The following is a 20,241-nucleotide window of genomic DNA, read 5'->3' as shown; positions in this document are numbered from 1 at the left end:
GTGGTTCAACATTCATCCATCAACACCAGAAAGAATTTATCTGCTACTTTAAACAATTTCCATAGACTGAAAATGAAGTTCAAAAAAATCTTACAAATCTCAAATGCAAAGCATTCCGAAGAATTTTCACATATGGAAGATAAAGAAGTCAAACAATGAATCAGAAAATTACAAAAGAAGAACTGGGTGCTTATAAAACCCCTTGATAATAAAAGCACTCATTACGAGAAACAGCTTTTAACTGAAGATTAGATGAAGGAATCGTTAAATAACAGAGAAGCAATGTCTGATCTTCTAGTGGAGACGGACACAATTAAAGAAAAAAACGGACACTTTAAAAGAGCTACTGGGAAATATGTGCTCTTTACAGCGACATGGTTACAGTTGCATCAGTCATTCTTATAAGCAAAAGACATCAGCTTTTTCAAAAAATAATTCTGTCATGTATTTGCCAAGAGAACGAAAACAAGTCCTAAAGAAACTTTCAGAGTGCTTTTCAAAACCAAGTTGAAAGTTAGTCTGCAGAATTTTACTTTGATAATAATAAAACATGTCTGATTTTATTTCAAAATGAATATTTTTTTATCGATTTTAAAGAGATCTTCGCAAATTGGTTCATAAAACTTCACAATATGCCAAAATTGTTCAGATTAGGGACAAAATATAATAAAGTATGCTTAAAACAACTAAGAAAAAGCACATTTTGAGCATCCTTAACAGAAGACAATTTGGCTCCCCTAACTTTCTTTACGAGTATACATTAAATTTTTATTTACATTTCTTTTTTATTCAACACTTAACTTTCAATGGTTTTAAGAGAAACAGCACTTGATAGAGAGACTCTAAATTCGGAAAAAACTGAAACAAAATTGGTTTATACCCACGCAGTGCAATTACAGTGGCCTGTTGGGAAGAGAAGACCCCGTTGGACATGGAAAATATTAGGCCACACAGAGAGGAAAATGTTTAGCCTCCTCCTCGTAATGCGAAAGGAGGCCACTTGGGAAAAAATTACATCACAGCAGTACTTTTGAAACCACTACGAAGCAACAGAACTCTAACAAATCTCAGACTTCTGATAATTATAGTGTGATTAACAGTTCAAACACACTTCAAATATTACAATACAATATAGAGAAAGCACCAATTCAGACACTTCAATATGAAATTCAAAACCTACGAAATTAATGCACAAATGCTACCCTAAACATTAAAACATAATGTGACACGTTCATGTAAAATAAATAACTAGTAAAGCTCCAATATAAAGCAACATGTGAAAAGGGATGGACAAATTATAACATTCAAGTATTTCTAGTGGAAATAAAGTTGATATAAAACAAGAATTACCAGCCACAGATGTCTTTTTGCTCTGCATTATTCATCCGTTCTTTTTCTTTCACGATATCATGTTCTGCATTCCAAGAGTGCACAGAAATGATCACAAATTACACTAGAAGGGGCCAAAAGGGGAAAAAAGGAATCATTAGATTTTAACTACTTTGATATTAAAGAATAATTATACACAAAGAGAAATATCTAATATTGTTTCTTAATATATAAAACTTCAAGAGTCGCCTTCTTTGTTTTAAACTCCAGCAATGTGCTACATTGTTACTAAAAGCATGACTGCAATGCAGGTACTCTCATCCATGAGAGAGGACAGCTTAGTCCGATATACCAGAAATTATCTTGAAATATTACCAGGTGACTTTAATGTAATTATAGAAATATTTCACTCAGGGAAAGAACATATTGTCTAGCTGCCCGGGTTCGAGCCCAGCTTTAATATAGCAAGCTAAAACACATCAAATGCTATTGAATGATACAGCATTTTGAAATGTTACAAAAAATTTAAATGCAATTTCGTGGAAGAGCTATTGCAATTACCTACATACTAAAATTTTGATCAAAAATTCAAGAAAACTAAGATACTCCTTTTTCTTTCGAAGGAATCAAAGTCATATACTAATGTAGGGATGCTCAACCTATTGTACTATGAAACCTACACATAGGAATGAAATTTTGTCAGCTATGTGAGATGTCCAATACGGAGAAATTCCGTAAATTGTAGAATAGAACCTGCGTCTGAAAACAGACGAAAGGTAGAACATTATTCAAATACTTTACCTTTAGCCTTGAAGCAGGTGTTCTATATTAAACTGTGTTAATTCACATACAGAATTAGTAATATAATAGCTCAAAATATTTTAAGAACCAAACACGCATTAAATAAACATTAAAAAATCTATATACATTTATTAGTGTTACGAGGGTTTATTCTGAAATATTATAAGGTCACTTTCAAAGAAATGATAGAACTTTTCACTCAGGGAAGGGACATTCTGTCTGGCTGCCCGGGTTCCATCCCAGCTTCTGTTACAAAAGTTTTATAGAAGAATTTTAAAAATCCAGAAACGAAACTTATGAAGAAATTATTGAACATACCTGGTTCTATGATTTAGCCATTCTTACAGACATAGTAACTAAATCTTAAATTTGAGGGAGGGGGCATGAGAACTAAACTAGAGTCTTTGAATTAAAGGGTATTATAAATTCATTTTAAATCAAAATTAATTTTGTGAAAATATTACACAAATATGAGGAATATACATTTTTACCATAATGTAATGTACGTTTTGCCCCTTTGAAAATCTGGAGAACTAAGGGGTGAAATATAAGAAAACTGAAAGAATCATTTGGAAAATCTCATCGAGCTTAAATTAGTTTCTAAATTAGATGTTTTGAGTGTATTTAAAATTAGGCTAACTACTTCATTCACTTCAAACCCATTACATAATACTAGTATTTAAGAAAAATGGTAAAAGATTGCAAATATGTTAAATAACAATTCTATTGATCTAGAAATGGAAATAACTGATTTTCATCCTAACTAAGATCAAGAATATCATAAAATGCCATTTGAATAGTCCTAGAACAGAAACATCATGAACAGTTAAACTTTTAAAAAGATAAATTCCTGCTTCCAATCTACTTAAAAATGTGAAAGAGGATTTTCAACAATGAACTTGTTAAAATCAATGTTTAGATACAGGATAACAAATCAACATCCCAACGACTGCAAGGATTTAGCCATAACATCGCATGTATCAGAGGCAAAAAAAAAAAAAAACTCGCAGAAGATATGCAGTGTTAAATTTCACATTAAAATACGATTTCCCTGTATTTAACTTTCATCTTGCTGAATTTTTTGTAAATAATACAAAGAGTATACCTTTTCTTTAACATATTATACCACACATTTTTATACTTTGTGTAGTGTATTTATAACTGAAATATTAAAAGTGCACTAGATACTTGTGCTCGCCAAAATTTTATAAACTGAAAATTGGCTCCCTTTAAGTTAAAGTTGCACATAACTGCACTAAGGGAAGGAATGCAATTTTATTTCTTTGTCTGTATTTGGTTTCATTTTCATATAAAAAGAGTTAAAAATAGGGTTATCTAATTTTGTTATCTAGGTAACAAAATTTAAACACACATTTTCAGTAAAAATTACAGAATAAAAGATTTTGTTTCCCTGAAGATGCAACACCTCGCTATTCCAGGTATGGTACAGACTGCATACTGTCAGAAAGAAATTCCTTTCTTAAACAGGGAATCCATATACTTTAATCTGTTTTTACACAAGTACTGTTTATGACTAATAGTCCAGGAGTAAAATACTTTATAGTTAATCCATCTAAATTTTTATTATTTCCGGTCATCTGTATAGACTGTTTATTTATCACGACTAAACTACCAATCTGCATTCTAGATACCTCATATGATTCTTCAAGTCACGTTTCGTAGCCTATCATTTCTAATACAACAGGTACTTGCTGAGCGCAGACTTGTAAAGCATGATTTCGCGTATAGCAGTACCTTACAGGATTCCATTTAATTTGTCCACTGCTAGAATTTCATTCATACGTGGTTCAACATTCATCCATCAACACCAGAAAGAATTTATCTGCTACTTTAAACAATTTCCATAGACTGAAAATGAAGTTCAAAAAAATCTTACAAATCTCAAATGCAAAGCATTCCGAAGAATTTTCACATATGGAAGATAAAGAAGTCAAACAATGAATCAGAAAATTACAAAAGAAGAACTGGGTGCTTATAAAACCCCTTGATAATAAAAGCACTCATTACGAGAAACAGCTTTTAACTGAAGATTAGATGAAGGAATCGTTAAATAACAGAGAAGCAATGTCTGATCTTCTAGTGGAGACGGACACAATTAAAGAAAAAAACGGACACTTTAAAAGAGCTACTGGGAAATATGTGCTCTTTACAGCGACATGGTTACAGTTGCATCAGTCATTCTTATAAGCAAAAGACATCAGCTTTTTCAAAAAATAATTCTGTCATGTATTTGCCAAGAGAACGAAAACAAGTCCTAAAGAAACTTTCAGAGTGCTTTTCAAAACCAAGTTGAAAGTTAGTCTGCAGAATTTTACTTTGATAATAATAAAACATCTCTGATTTTATTTCAAAATGAATATTTTTTTATCGATTTTAAAGAGATCTTCGCAAATTGGTTCATAAAACTTCACAATATGCCAAAATTGTTCAGATTAGGGACAAAATATAATAAAGTATGCTTAAAACAACTAAGAAAAAGCACATTTTGAGCATCCTTAACAGAAGACAATTTGGCTCCCCTAACTTTCTTTACGAGTATACATTAAATTTTTATTTACATTTCTTTTTTATTCAACACTTAACTTTCAATGGTTTTAAGAGAAACAGCACTTGATAGAGAGACTCTAAATTCGGAAAAAACTGAAACAAAATTGGTTTATACCCAGGCAGTGCAATTACAGTGGCCTGTTGGGAAGAGAAGACCCCGTTGGACATGGAAAATATTAGGTCACACAGAGAGGAAAATGTTTAGCCTCCTCCTCGTAATGCGAAAGGAGGCCACTTGGGAAAAAATTACATCACAGCAGTACTTTTGAAACCACTACGAAGCAACAGAACTCTAACAAATCTCAGACTTCTGATAATTATAGTGTGATTAACAGTTCAACCTCACTTCGAATATTACAATACAATATAGAGAAAGCACCAATTCAGACACTTCAATATGAAATTCCAAACCTACGAAATTAATGCACAAATGCTACCCTAAACATTAAAACATAATGTGACACGTTCATGTAAAATAAATAACTAGTAAAGCTCCAATATAAAGCAACATGTGAAAAGGGATGGACAAATTATAACATTCAAGTATTTCTAGTGGAAATAAAGTTGATATAAAACAAGAATTACCAGCCACAGATGTCTTTTTGCTCTGCATTAATCATCCGTTCTTTTTCATTCACGATATCATGTTCTGCATTCCAAGAGTGCACAGAAATGATCACAAATTACACTAGAAGGGGCCAAAAGGGGGAAAAGGAATCATTAGATTTTAACTACTTTGATATTAAAGAATAATTATACACAAAGAGAAATATCTAATATTGTTTCTTAATATATAAAACTTCAAGAGTCGCCTTCTTTGTTTTAAACTCCAGCAATGTGCTACATTGTTACTAAAAGCATGACTGCAATGCAGGTACTCTCATCCATGAGAGAGGACAGCTTAGTCCGATATACCAGAAATTATCTTGAAATATTACCAGGTGACTTTAATGTAATTATAGAAATATTTCACTCAGGGAAAGAACATATTGTCTAGCTGCCCGGGTTCGAGCCCAGCTTTAATATAGCAAGCTAAAACACATCAAATGCTATTGAATGATACAGCATTTTGAAATGTTACAAAAAATTTAAATGCAATTTCGTGGAAGAGCTATTGCAATTACCTACATACTAAAATTTTGATCAAAAATTCAAGAAAACTAAGATACTCCTTTTTCTTTCGAAGGAATCAAAGTCATATACTAATGTAGGGATGCTCAACCTATTGTACTATGAAACCTACACATAGGAATGAAATTTTGTCAGCTATGTGAGATGTCCAATACGGAGAAATTCCGTAAATTGTAGAATAGAACCTGCGTCTGAAAACAGACGAAAGGTAGAACATTATTCAAATACTTTACCTTTAGCCTTGAAGCAGGTGTTCTATATTAAACTGTGTTAATTCACATACAGAATTAGTAATATAATAGCTCAAAATATTTTAAGAACCAAACACGCATTAAATAAACATTAAAAAATCTATATACATTTATTAGTGTTACGAGGGTTTATTCTGAAATATTATAAGGTCACTTTCAAAGAAATGATAGAACTTTTCACTCAGGGAAGGGACATTCTGTCTGGCTGCCCGGGTTCCATCCCAGCTTCTGTTACAAAAGTTTTATAGAAGAATTTTAAAAATCCAGAAACGAAACTTATGAAGAAATTATTGAACATATCTGGTTCTATGATTTAGCCATTCTTACAGACATAGTAACTAAATCTTAAATTTGAGGGAGGGGGCATGAGAACTAAACTAGAGTCTTTGAATTAAAGGGTATTATAAATTCATTTTAAATCAAAATTAATTTTGTGAAAATATTACACAAATATGAGGAATATACATTTTTACCATAATGTAATGTACGTTTTGCCCCTTTGAAAATCTGGAGAACTAAGGGGTGAAATATAAGAAAACTGAAAGAATCATTTGGAAAATCTCATCGAGCTTAAATTAGTTTCTAAATTAGATGTTTTGAGTGTATTTAAAATTAGGCTAACTACTTCATTCACTTCAAACCCATTACATAATACTAGTATTTAAGAAAAATGGTAAAAGATTGCAAATATGTTAAATAACAATTCTATTGATCTAGAAATGGAAATAACTGATTTTCATCCTAACTAAGATCAAGAATATCATAAAATGCCATTTGAATAGTCCTAGAACAGAAACATCATGAACAGTTAAACTTTTAAAAAGATAAATTCCTGCTTCCAATCTACTTAAAAATGTGAAAGAGGATTTTCAACAATGAACTTGTTAAAATCAATGTTTAGATACAGGATAACAAATCAACATCCCAACGACTGCAAGGATTTAGCCATAACATCGCATGTATCAGAGGCAAAAAAAAAAAAAAAACTCGCAGAAGATATGCAGTGTTAAATTTCACATTAAAATACGATTTCCCTGTATTTAACTTTCATCTTGCTGAATTTTTTGTAAATAATACAAAGAGTATACCTTTTCTTTAACATATTATACCACACATTTTTATACTTTGTGTAGTGTATTTATAACTGAAATATTAAAAGTGCACTAGATACTTGTGCTCGCCAAAATTTTATAAACTGAAAATTGGCTCCCTTTAAGTTAAAGTTGCACATAACTGCACTAAGGGAAGGAATGCAATTTTATTTCTTTGTCTGTATTTGGTTTCATTTTCATATAAAAAGAGTTAAAAATAGGGTTATCTAATTTTGTTATCTAGGTAACAAAATTTAAACACACATTTTCAGTAAAAATTACAGAATAAAAGATTTTGTTTCCCTGAAGATGCAACACCTCGCTATTCCAGGTATGGTACAGACTGCATACTGTCAGAAAGAAATTCCTTTCTTAAACAGGGAATCCATATACTTTAATCTGTTTTTACACAAGTACTGTTTATGACTAATAGTCCAGGAGTAAAATACTTTATAGTTAATCCATCTAAATTTTTATTATTTCCGGTCATCTGTATAGACTGTTTATTTATCACGACTAAACTACCAATCTGCATTCTAGATACCTCATATGATTCTTCAAGTCACGTTTCGTAGCCTATCATTTCTAATACAACAGGTACTTGCTGAGCGCAGACTTGTAAAGCCTGATTTCGCGTATAGCAGTACCTTACAGGATTCCATTTAATTTGTCCACTGCTAGAATTTCATTCATACGTGGTTCAACATTCATCCATCAACACCAGAAAGAATTTATCTGCTACTTTAAACAATTTCCATAGACTGAAAATGAAGTTCAAAAAAATCTTACAAATCTCAAATGCAAAGCATTCCGAAGAATTTTCACATATGGAAGATAAAGAAGTCAAACAATGAATCAGAAAATTACAAAAGAAGAACTGGGTGCTTATAAAACCCCTTGATAATAAAAGCACTCATTACGAGAAACAGCTTTTAACTGAAGATTAGATGAAGGAATCGTTAAATAACAGAGAAGCAATGTCTGATCTTCTAGTGGAGACGGACACAATTAAAGAAAAAAACGGACACTTTAAAAGAGCTACTGGGAAATATGTGCTCTTTACAGCGACATGGTTACAGTTGCATCAGTCATTCTTATAAGCAAAAGACATCAGCTTTTTCAAAAAATAATTCTGTCATGTATTTGCCAAGAGAACGAAAACAAGTCCTAAAGAAACTTTCAGAGTGCTTTTCAAAACCAAGTTGAAAGTTAGTCTGCAGAATTTTACTTTGATAATAATAAAACATGTCTGATTTTATTTCAAAATGAATATTTTTTTATCGATTTTAAAGAGATCTTCGCAAATTGGTTCATAAAACTTCACAATATGCCAAAATTGTTCAGATTAGGGACAAAATATAATAAAGTATGCTTAAAACAACTAAGAAAAAGCACATTTTGAGCATCCTTAACAGAAGACAATTTGGCTCCCCTAACTTTCTTTACGAGTATACATTAAATTTTTATTTACATTTCTTTTTTATTCAACACTTAACTTTCAATGGTTTTAAGAGAAACAGCACTTGATAGAGAGACTCTAAATTCGGAAAAAACTGAAACAAAATTGGTTTATACCCACGCAGTGCAATTACAGTGGCCTGTTGGGAAGAGAAGACCCCGTTGGACATGGAAAATATTAGGCCACACAGAGAGGAAAATGTTTAGCCTCCTCCTCGTAATGCGAAAGGAGGCCACTTGGGAAAAAATTACATCACAGCAGTACTTTTGAAACCACTACGAAGCAACAGAACTCTAACAAATCTCAGACTTCTGATAATTATAGTGTGATTAACAGTTCAAACACACTTCAAATATTACAATACAATATAGAGAAAGCACCAATTCAGACACTTCAATATGAAATTCAAAACCTACGAAATTAATGCACAAATGCTACCCTAAACATTAAAACATAATGTGACACGTTCATGTAAAATAAATAACTAGTAAAGCTCCAATATAAAGCAACATGTGAAAAGGGATGGACAAATTATAACATTCAAGTATTTCTAGTGGAAATAAAGTTGATATAAAACAAGAATTACCAGCCACAGATGTCTTTTTGCTCTGCATTATTCATCCGTTCTTTTTCTTTCACGATATCATGTTCTGCATTCCAAGAGTGCACAGAAATGATCACAAATTACACTAGAAGGGGCCAAAAGGGGAAAAAAGGAATCATTAGATTTTAACTACTTTGATATTAAAGAATAATTATACACAAAGAGAAATATCTAATATTGTTTCTTAATATATAAAACTTCAAGAGTCGCCTTCTTTGTTTTAAACTCCAGCAATGTGCTACATTGTTACTAAAAGCATGACTGCAATGCAGGTACTCTCATCCATGAGAGAGGACAGCTTAGTCCGATATACCAGAAATTATCTTGAAATATTACCAGGTGACTTTAATGTAATTATAGAAATATTTCACTCAGGGAAAGAACATATTGTCTAGCTGCCCGGGTTCGAGCCCAGCTTTAATATAGCAAGCTAAAACACATCAAATGCTATTGAATGATACAGCATTTTGAAATGTTACAAAAAATTTAAATGCAATTTCGTGGAAGAGCTATTGCAATTACCTACATACTAAAATTTTGATCAAAAATTCAAGAAAACTAAGATACTCCTTTTTCTTTCGAAGGAATCAAAGTCATATACTAATGTAGGGATGCTCAACCTATTGTACTATGAAACCTACACATAGGAATGAAATTTTGTCAGCTATGTGAGATGTCCAATACGGAGAAATTCCGTAAATTGTAGAATAGAACCTGCGTCTGAAAACAGACGAAAGGTAGAACATTATTCAAATACTTTACCTTTAGCCTTGAAGCAGGTGTTCTATATTAAACTGTGTTAATTCACATACAGAATTAGTAATATAATAGCTCAAAATATTTTAAGAACCAAACACGCATTAAATAAACATTAAAAAATCTATATACATTTATTAGTGTTACGAGGGTTTATTCTGAAATATTATAAGGTCACTTTCAAAGAAATGATAGAACTTTTCACTCAGGGAAGGGACATTCTGTCTGGCTGCCCGGGTTCCATCCCAGCTTCTGTTACAAAAGTTTTATAGAAGAATTTTAAAAATCCAGAAACGAAACTTATGAAGAAATTATTGAACATACCTGGTTCTATGATTTAGCCATTCTTACAGACATAGTAACTAAATCTTAAATTTGAGGGAGGGGGCATGAGAACTAAACTAGAGTCTTTGAATTAAAGGGTATTATAAATTCATTTTAAATCAAAATTAATTTTGTGAAAATATTACACAAATATGAGGAATATACATTTTTACCATAATGTAATGTACGTTTTGCCCCTTTGAAAATCTGGAGAACTAAGGGGTGAAATATAAGAAAACTGAAAGAATCATTTGGAAAATCTCATCGAGCTTAAATTAGTTTCTAAATTAGATGTTTTGAGTGTATTTAAAATTAGGCTAACTACTTCATTCACTTCAAACCCATTACATAATACTAGTATTTAAGAAAAATGGTAAAAGATTGCAAATATGTTAAATAACAATTCTATTGATCTAGAAATGGAAATAACTGATTTTCATCCTAACTAAGATCAAGAATATCATAAAATGCCATTTGAATAGTCCTAGAACAGAAACATCATGAACAGTTAAACTTTTAAAAAGATAAATTCCTGCTTCCAATCTACTTAAAAATGTGAAAGAGGATTTTCAACAATGAACTTGTTAAAATCAATGTTTAGATACAGGATAACAAATCAACATCCCAACGACTGCAAGGATTTAGCCATAACATCGCATGTATCAGAGGCAAAAAAAAAAAAAAAACTCGCAGAAGATATGCAGTGTTAAATTTCACATTAAAATACGATTTCCCTGTATTTAACTTTCATCTTGCTGAATTTTTTGTAAATAATACAAAGAGTATACCTTTTCTTTAACATATTATACCACACATTTTTATACTTTGTGTAGTGTATTTATAACTGAAATATTAAAAGTGCACTAGATACTTGTGCTCGCCAAAATTTTATAAACTGAAAATTGGCTCCCTTTAAGTTAAAGTTGCACATAACTGCACTAAGGGAAGGAATGCAATTTTATTTCTTTGTCTGTATTTGGTTTCATTTTCATATAAAAAGAGTTAAAAATAGGGTTATCTAATTTTGTTATCTAGGTAACAAAATTTAAACACACATTTTCAGTAAAAATTACAGAATAAAAGATTTTGTTTCCCTGAAGATGCAACACCTCGCTATTCCAGGTATGGTACAGACTGCATACTGTCAGAAAGAAATTCCTTTCTTAAACAGGGAATCCATATACTTTAATCTGTTTTTACACAAGTACTGTTTATGACTAATAGTCCAGGAGTAAAATACTTTATAGTTAAATCCATCTAAATTTTTATTATTTCCGGTCATCTGTATAGACTGTTTATTTATCACGACTAAACTACCAATCTGCATTCTAGATACCTCATATGATTCTTCAAGTCACGTTTCGTAGCCTATCATTTCTAATACAACAGGTACTTGCTGAGCGCAGACTTGTAAAGCATGATTTCGCGTATAGCAGTACCTTACAGGATTCCATTTAATTTGTCCACTGCTAGAATTTCATTCATACGTGGTTCAACATTCATCCATCAACACCAGAAAGAATTTATCTGCTACTTTAAACAATTTCCATAGACTGAAAATGAAGTTCAAAAAAATCTTACAAATCTCAAATGCAAAGCATTCCGAAGAATTTTCACATATGGAAGATAAAGAAGTCAAACAATGAATCAGAAAATTACAAAAGAAGAACTGGGTGCTTATAAAACCCCTTGATAATAAAAGCACTCATTACGAGAAACAGCTTTTAACTGAAGATTAGATGAAGGAATCGTTAAATAACAGAGAAGCAATGTCTGATCTTCTAGTGGAGACGGACACAATTAAAGAAAAAAACGGACACTTTAAAAGAGCTACTGGGAAATATGTGCTCTTTACAGCGACATGGTTACAGTTGCATCAGTCATTCTTATAAGCAAAAGACATCAGCTTTTTCAAAAAATAATTCTGTCATGTATTTGCCAAGAGAACGAAAACAAGTCCTAAAGAAACTTTCAGAGTGCTTTTCAAAACCAAGTTGAAAGTTAGTCTGCAGAATTTTACTTTGATAATAATAAAACATCTCTGATTTTATTTCAAAATGAATATTTTTTTATCGATTTTAAAGAGATCTTCGCAAATTGGTTCATAAAACTTCACAATATGCCAAAATTGTTCAGATTAGGGACAAAATATAATAAAGTATGCTTAAAACAACTAAGAAAAAGCACATTTTGAGCATCCTTAACAGAAGACAATTTGGCTCCCCTAACTTTCTTTACGAGTATACATTAAATTTTTATTTACATTTCTTTTTTATTCAACACTTAACTTTCAATGGTTTTAAGAGAAACAGCACTTGATAGAGAGACTCTAAATTCGGAAAAAACTGAAACAAAATTGGTTTATACCCAGGCAGTGCAATTACAGTGGCCTGTTGGGAAGAGAAGACCCCGTTGGACATGGAAAATATTAGGTCACACAGAGAGGAAAATGTTTAGCCTCCTCCTCGTAATGCGAAAGGAGGCCACTTGGGAAAAAATTACATCACAGCAGTACTTTTGAAACCACTACGAAGCAACAGAACTCTAACAAATCTCAGACTTCTGATAATTATAGTGTGATTAACAGTTCAACCTCACTTCGAATATTACAATACAATATAGAGAAAGCACCAATTCAGACACTTCAATATGAAATTCCAAACCTACGAAATTAATGCACAAATGCTACCCTAAACATTAAAACATAATGTGACACGTTCATGTAAAATAAATAACTAGTAAAGCTCCAATATAAAGCAACATGTGAAAAGGGATGGACAAATTATAACATTCAAGTATTTCTAGTGGAAATAAAGTTGATATAAAACAAGAATTACCAGCCACAGATGTCTTTTTGCTCTGCATTATTCATCCGTTCTTTTTCTTTCACGATATCATGTTCTGCATTCCAAGAGTGCACAGAAATGATCACAAATTACACTAGAAGGGGCCAAAAGGGGAAAAAAGGAATCATTAGATTTTAACTACTTTGATATTAAAGAATAATTATACACAAAGAGAAATATCTAATATTGTTTCTTAATATATAAAACTTCAAGAGTCGCCTTCTTTGTTTTAAACTCCAGCAATGTGCTACATTGTTACTAAAAGCATGACTGCAATGCAGGTACTCTCATCCATGAGAGAGGACAGCTTAGTCCGATATACCAGAAATTATCTTGAAATATTACCAGGTGACTTTAATGTAATTATAGAAATATTTCACTCAGGGAAAGAACATATTGTCTAGCTGCCCGGGTTCGAGCCCAGCTTTAATATAGCAAGCTAAAACACATCAAATGCTATTGAATGATACAGCATTTTGAAATGTTACAAAAAATTTAAATGCAATTTCGTGGAAGAGCTATTGCAATTACCTACATACTAAAATTTTGATCAAAAATTCAAGAAAACTAAGATACTCCTTTTTCTTTCGAAGGAATCAAAGTCATATACTAATGTAGGGATGCTCAACCTATTGTACTATGAAACCTACACATAGGAATGAAATTTTGTCAGCTATGTGAGATGTCCAATACGGAGAAATTCCGTAAATTGTAGAATAGAACCTGCGTCTGAAAACAGACGAAAGGTAGAACATTATTCAAATACTTTACCTTTAGCCTTGAAGCAGGTGTTCTATATTAAACTGTGTTAATTCACATACAGAATTAGTAATATAATAGCTCAAAATATTTTAAGAACCAAACACGCATTAAATAAACATTAAAAAATCTATATACATTTATTAGTGTTACGAGGGTTTATTCTGAAATATTATAAGGTCACTTTCAAAGAAATGATAGAACTTTTCACTCAGGGAAGGGACATTCTGTCTGGCTGCCCGGGTTCCATCCCAGCTTCTGTTACAAAAGTTTTATAGAAGAATTTTAAAAATCCAGAAACGAAACTTATGAAGAAATTATTGAACATATCTGGTTCTATGATTTAGCCATTCTTACAGACATAGTAACTAAATCTTAAATTTGAGGGAGGGGGCATGAGAACTAAACTAGAGTCTTTGAATTAAAGGGTATTATAAATTCATTTTAAATCAAAATTAATTTTGTGAAAATATTACACAAATATGAGGAATATACATTTTTACCATAATGTAATGTACGTTTTGCCCCTTTGAAAATCTGGAGAACTAAGGGGTGAAATATAAGAAAACTGAAAGAATCATTTGGAAAATCTCATCGAGCTTAAATTAGTTTCTAAATTAGATGTTTTGAGTGTATTTAAAATTAGGCTAACTACTTCATTCACTTCAAACCCATTACATAATACTAGTATTTAAGAAAAATGGTAAAAGATTGCAAATATGTTAAATAACAATTCTATTGATCTAGAAATGGAAATAACTGATTTTCATCCTAACTAAGATCAAGAATATCATAAAATGCCATTTGAATAGTCCTAGAACAGAAACATCATGAACAGTTAAACTTTTAAAAAGATAAATTCCTGCTTCCAATCTACTTAAAAATGTGAAAGAGGATTTTCAACAATGAACTTGTTAAAATCAATGTTTAGATACAGGATAACAAATCAACATCCCAACGACTGCAAGGATTTAGCCATAACATCGCATGTATCAGAGGCAAAAAAAAAAAAAAAACTCGCAGAAGATATGCAGTGTTAAATTTCACATTAAAATACGATTTCCCTGTATTTAACTTTCATCTTGCTGAATTTTTTGTAAATAATACAAAGAGTATACCTTTTCTTTAACATATTATACCACACATTTTTATACTTTGTGTAGTGTATTTATAACTGAAATATTAAAAGTGCACTAGATACTTGTGCTCGCCAAAATTTTATAAACTGAAAATTGGCTCCCTTTAAGTTAAAGTTGCACATAACTGCACTAAGGGAAGGAATGCAATTTTATTTCTTTGTCTGTATTTGGTTTCATTTTCATATAAAAAGAGTTAAAAATAGGGTTATCTAATTTTGTTATCTAGGTAACAAAATTTAAACACACATTTTCAGTAAAAATTACAGAATAAAAGATTTTGTTTCCCTGAAGATGCAACACCTCGCTATTCCAGGTATGGTACAGACTGCATACTGTCAGAAAGAAATTCCTTTCTTAAACAGGGAATCCATATACTTTAATCTGTTTTTACACAAGTACTGTTTATGACTAATAGTCCAGGAGTAAAATACTTTATAGTTAATCCATCTAAATTTTTATTATTTCCGGTCATCTGTATAGACTGTTTATTTATCACGACTAAACTACCAATCTGCATTCTAGATACCTCATATGATTCTTCAAGTCACGTTTCGTAGCCTATCATTTCTAATACAACAGGTACTTGCTGAGCGCAGACTTGTAAAGCATGATTTCGCGTATAGCAGTACCTTACAGGATTCCATTTAATTTGTCCACTGCTAGAATTTCATTCATACGTGGTTCAACATTCATCCATCAACACCAGAAAGAATTTATCTGCTACTTTAAACAATTTCCATAGACTGAAAATTAAGTTCAAAAAAATCTTACAAATCTCAAATGCAAAGCATTCCGAAGAATTTTCACATATGGAAGATAAAGAAGTCAAACAATGAATCAGAAAATTACAAAAGAAGAACTGGGTGCTTATAAAACCCCTTGATAATAAAAGCACTCATTACGAGAAACAGCTTTTAACTGAAGATTAGATGAAGGAATCGTTAAATAACAGAGAAGCAATGTCTGATCTTCTAGTGGAGATGGACACAATTAAAGAAAAAAACGGACACTTTAAAAGAGCTACTGGGAAATATGTGCTCTTTACAGCGACATGGTTACAGTTGCATCAGTCATTCTTATAAGCAAAAGACATCAGCTTTTTCAAAAAATAATTCTGTCATGTATTTGCCAAGGGAACGAAAACAAGTCCTAAAGAAACTTTCAGAGTGCTTTTCAAAACCAAGTTGAAAGTTAGTCTGCAGAATTTTACTTTGATAATAATAAAACATCTCTGATTTTATTTCAAAATGAATATTTTTTTATCGATTTTAAAGAGATCTTCGCAAATTGGTTCATAAAACTTCACAATATGCCAAAATTGTTCAGATTAGGGACAAAATATAATAAAGTATGCTTAAAACAACTAAGAAAAAGCACATTTTGAGCATCCTTAACAGAAGACAATTTGGCTCCCCTAACTTTCTTTACGAGTATACATTAAATTTTTATTTACATTTCTTTTTTATTCAACACTTAACTTTCAATGGTTTTAAGAGAAACAGCACTTGATAGAGAGACTCTAAATTCGGAAAAAACTGAAACAAAATTGGTTTATACCCAGGCAGTGCAATTACAGTGGCCTGTTGGGAAGAGAAGACCCCGTTGGACATGGAAAATATTAGGCCACGCAGAGAGGAAAATGTTTAGCCTCCTCCTCGTAATGCGAAAGGAGGCCACTTGGGAAAAAATTACATCACAGCAGTACTTTTGAAACCACTACGAAGCAACAGAACTCTAACAAATCTCAGACTTCTGATAATTATAGTGTGATTAACAGTTCAACCTCACTTCGAATATTACAATACAATATAGAGAAAGCACCAATTCAGACACTTCAATATGAAATTCCAAACCTACGAAATTAATGCACAAATGCTACCCTAAACATTAAAACATAATGTGACACGTTCATGTAAAATAAATAACTAGTAAAGCTCCAATATAAAGCAACATGTGAAAAGGGATGGACAAATTATAACATTCAAGTATTTCTAGTGGAAATAAAGTTGATATAAAACAAGAATTACCAGCCACAGATGTCTTTTTGCTCTGCATTAATCATCCGTTCTTTTTCTTTCACGATATCATGTTCTGCATTCCAAGAGTGCACAAAAATGATCACAAATTACACTAGAAGGGGCCAAAAGGGGGAAAAAGGAATCATTAGATTTTAACTACTTTGATATTAAAGAATAATTATACACAAAGAGAAATATCTAATATTGTTTCTTAATATATAAAACTTCAAGAGTCGCCTTCTTTGTTTTAAACTCCAGCAATGTGCTACATTGTTACTAAAAGCATGACTGCAATCGATAGAAAAACTGATTTTCCTAATACGACAGAAGTACAGTAAGCGAAAGGGGATTTTAATATATGGTTACAACATGAATAATGAAAGAAAAAAAAATTAGACAGTTATTACGGATACACACAATAAAAGGGATAATGATCTTCGAGAAGAGTAAATAATTGCAGCGCTGGTAGAAAGATGGCACCAAAAGACAAAGAGCAGGTAATTTTAAATCACAAATAAACAAAATAAACTTTACTGCCAGCTTTGAAGCAGGTGTTATATATTAGACTATCTTAATTCACACACAGAATTAGTGACATAACAGATCAAAATAGAGTAATCAAGCTCGCAATACATTAATATTAAAAGAGCTATACGTATATACTTTTAAAGATTTTTTTAAAAAAAAGGGCACAAAAACCTCTCTCTAAAACCAGACTTGGAAGAACATCTTGGAAACAAAAGTTGTATACCATAAAAGAAATATTTCATTCAGAATTTTAACGTAAGAACCGTTTCTAATTTTAAGTTCTCTACTTAGGTACTCTCATCCATGAGAGAGGACAGCTTAGTCCGATATACCAGAAATTATCTTGAAATATTACCAGGTGACTTTAATGTAATTATAGAAATATTTCACTCAGGGAAAGGACATATTGTCTAGCTGCCCGGGTTCGAGCCCAGCTTTAATATAGCAAGCCAAAACACATCAAATGCCATTGAATGATACAGCATTTTGAAATGTTACAAAAAATTTAAATGCAATTTCGTGGAAGGGCTATTGCAATTACCTACATACTAAAATTTTGACCGAAAATTCAAGAAAACTAAGATACTCCTTTTTCTTTCTAAGGAATCAGTCATATACTAATGTAGAGATGCTCAACTTATTGTACTATAAAACCCAAACATAGGAATGAAATTTTGGGTACTTTTCCGTTTCGCCGGCGCAATTCTCGCCAAGCAGACTTTATTGGCGACAACATACAGTATACACATAAAATATTTTAGTTCTAAGAATTCTTTTTTTTTAAGGCATAAACATTTTAATATCGCTTAAAACTTTATTAAAAGCCAATAAATAAAGACAATAAATTTGTAAAAAGACATTAAGAATTTACTATGCTTTCATGGTTCAACATCCTAATTCGCCGGTTCATATGACGTGATTCCAAGCGATCTCATCTCACGTAAACTACTCTACAAAAATCTAATGCTCTCAGTAATTATCTACATTAATTTCAAGTTAAATCTTAATTTGAAACACAAGTTTAAATGCAAGAAATATTTCAATGCGTACGAATAGCTTACTCAGAAATTATGTAAAACTGCAGTGCTTTTCTTCACTAATGCATTCTCATTAGAATTGATGAATTTAACCCTTGACTTTCCTTTTCTATATTTTCGGCTTCGGGTAAGAGCTGTGATAGCATCCTAATTGACCTAATTACCGAAAATGGCCTTAGACATAAAACTGAACTATCTGATAAAAATTCTATGTAATTATATACCAGTATTGAAAGAAACAATCAATCTGATAAGAAAAAGCTGCGACTTGTTTTGAAAATGAGGCGTAAAAGGTTACCAGCGAGAATATTGCGTTTGGCATCGGTTGTACCATTATTGGCTACTTTATCGCTTGCGCCGGCAAAACGGAAAAGTACCAAATTTTGTCAGCTATGTGAGATGTCCAATACCGCGAAATTCCGTAAATTGTAGAATAGAACCTGCGTCTGGAAACAGACGAAACATTATTCAAATAGTTTACTTTTAGCCTTGAAGCAGGTGTTCTCTATTAAACTGTGTTAATTCACATACAGAATTAGTAATAAAATAGCTGGAAATATTGTAAGAACCAAACACGTATTATATAAACATTAAAAAATCTATCTACATTTATTAGTGTTACGAGGGTTTATTCTGAAATATTATAAGGTCACTTTCAAAGAAATGATAGAAATTTTAATAAATATAAACTACAGATTTTCTTACCTTCGAAGTTCGAAAATGTAAGTTCATCACATTCAAGTACAATATCGTGCATATCCCCAATATGCTCTCTTAATTGTTGATTAGGTTAATGAATTTCTGCCGTAAGATGAACCAATTAAACTACTTCCTATTGATTCGGAACGTACATCATGCACATTACATAAATGTCGAAATAAATTACAACGAAATTAAAAATATCTTTTCGCAAAAAAAGCAAATTTCATTTTTAAGAATTAATCTATCCAGAATGAAATAACTTTGTACACAATGCTAGAATATTATGCAAGAGCAACGGCTGGCATACAATACTGTCAAAAAACTAAAATGGCGGTGGTAAAATTTAGGCTGTGTCTACCCGTACGACGTCGGACGTTTAGCTGAAACATGGTAAAAATGCTAAACGTACGACTAGTTCCGCAGAGACACTTTCGTGATTTAATATAAAGACATAAAATTTTTGACCTTTTGATAGTGTACCTGATGATTTATTAAAAACACAATTGACTCTCTTATATTTAATATTGAAAAGAAGGAGGGGGATATGTACAAAATAATAATAAAGATAATTCTAAGGTATTTTTTATAAATATATGTGACTTCTGAATATAGAAAATAATCCCTTACAAATGACTTATGCAGTATTTGTTTTATTATCATATCCTGTCCTCATAAGCTCAAAAATAAAACTTTATACAGGAAAGTCATTTTACCTCCAAATATATTTTATGGTATTGAAGTATGATAACAGATGATTATTTTTGTTAGAAAAATTATAATGTTATGAATATTTTCCTGAAGATAATTATACATTATATTCAAGCATATTTATATATTAATATATATATATATTATATTCAAGTAATAGATGACATATTTATATATTCTATTTAAAAAT

General features: G+C 31.3%; 2 long non-coding RNA genes across 2 annotated transcripts; both read right to left on the bottom strand.

Annotated features, from left to right (window-relative positions):
- Positions 1–1,356: 1,356 nt before the first annotated feature.
- LOC146992859 (uncharacterized) lies at positions 1,357–11,428 on the bottom strand. Its single transcript, XR_015038834.1, has 3 exons — positions 9,217–11,428; positions 5,284–5,386; positions 1,357–1,453 (listed from the first exon to the last, which is right to left on the bottom strand). It is a non-coding gene; the product is annotated as an uncharacterized LOC146992859 (long non-coding RNA).
- A 1,583-nt stretch (positions 11,429–13,011) lies between these two features.
- LOC146992858 (uncharacterized) lies at positions 13,012–19,763 on the bottom strand. Its single transcript, XR_015038822.1, has 3 exons — positions 19,347–19,763; positions 17,086–17,188; positions 13,012–13,254 (listed from the first exon to the last, which is right to left on the bottom strand). It is a non-coding gene; the product is annotated as an uncharacterized LOC146992858 (long non-coding RNA).
- Positions 19,764–20,241: the final 478 nt, after the last annotated feature.

The sequence above is a fragment of the Stegodyphus dumicola genome, chromosome X2 (assembly GCF_044657685.1).
Source record: "Stegodyphus dumicola isolate Sdum_Otavi_A_Nest chromosome X2, ASM4465768v1".
In the NCBI taxonomy this organism is placed as follows: domain Eukaryota; kingdom Metazoa; phylum Arthropoda; class Arachnida; order Araneae; family Eresidae; genus Stegodyphus; species Stegodyphus dumicola.
Note: the sequence above shows the minus strand (reverse complement) of the source record. Positions and strands in the feature narration are given on the sequence as shown.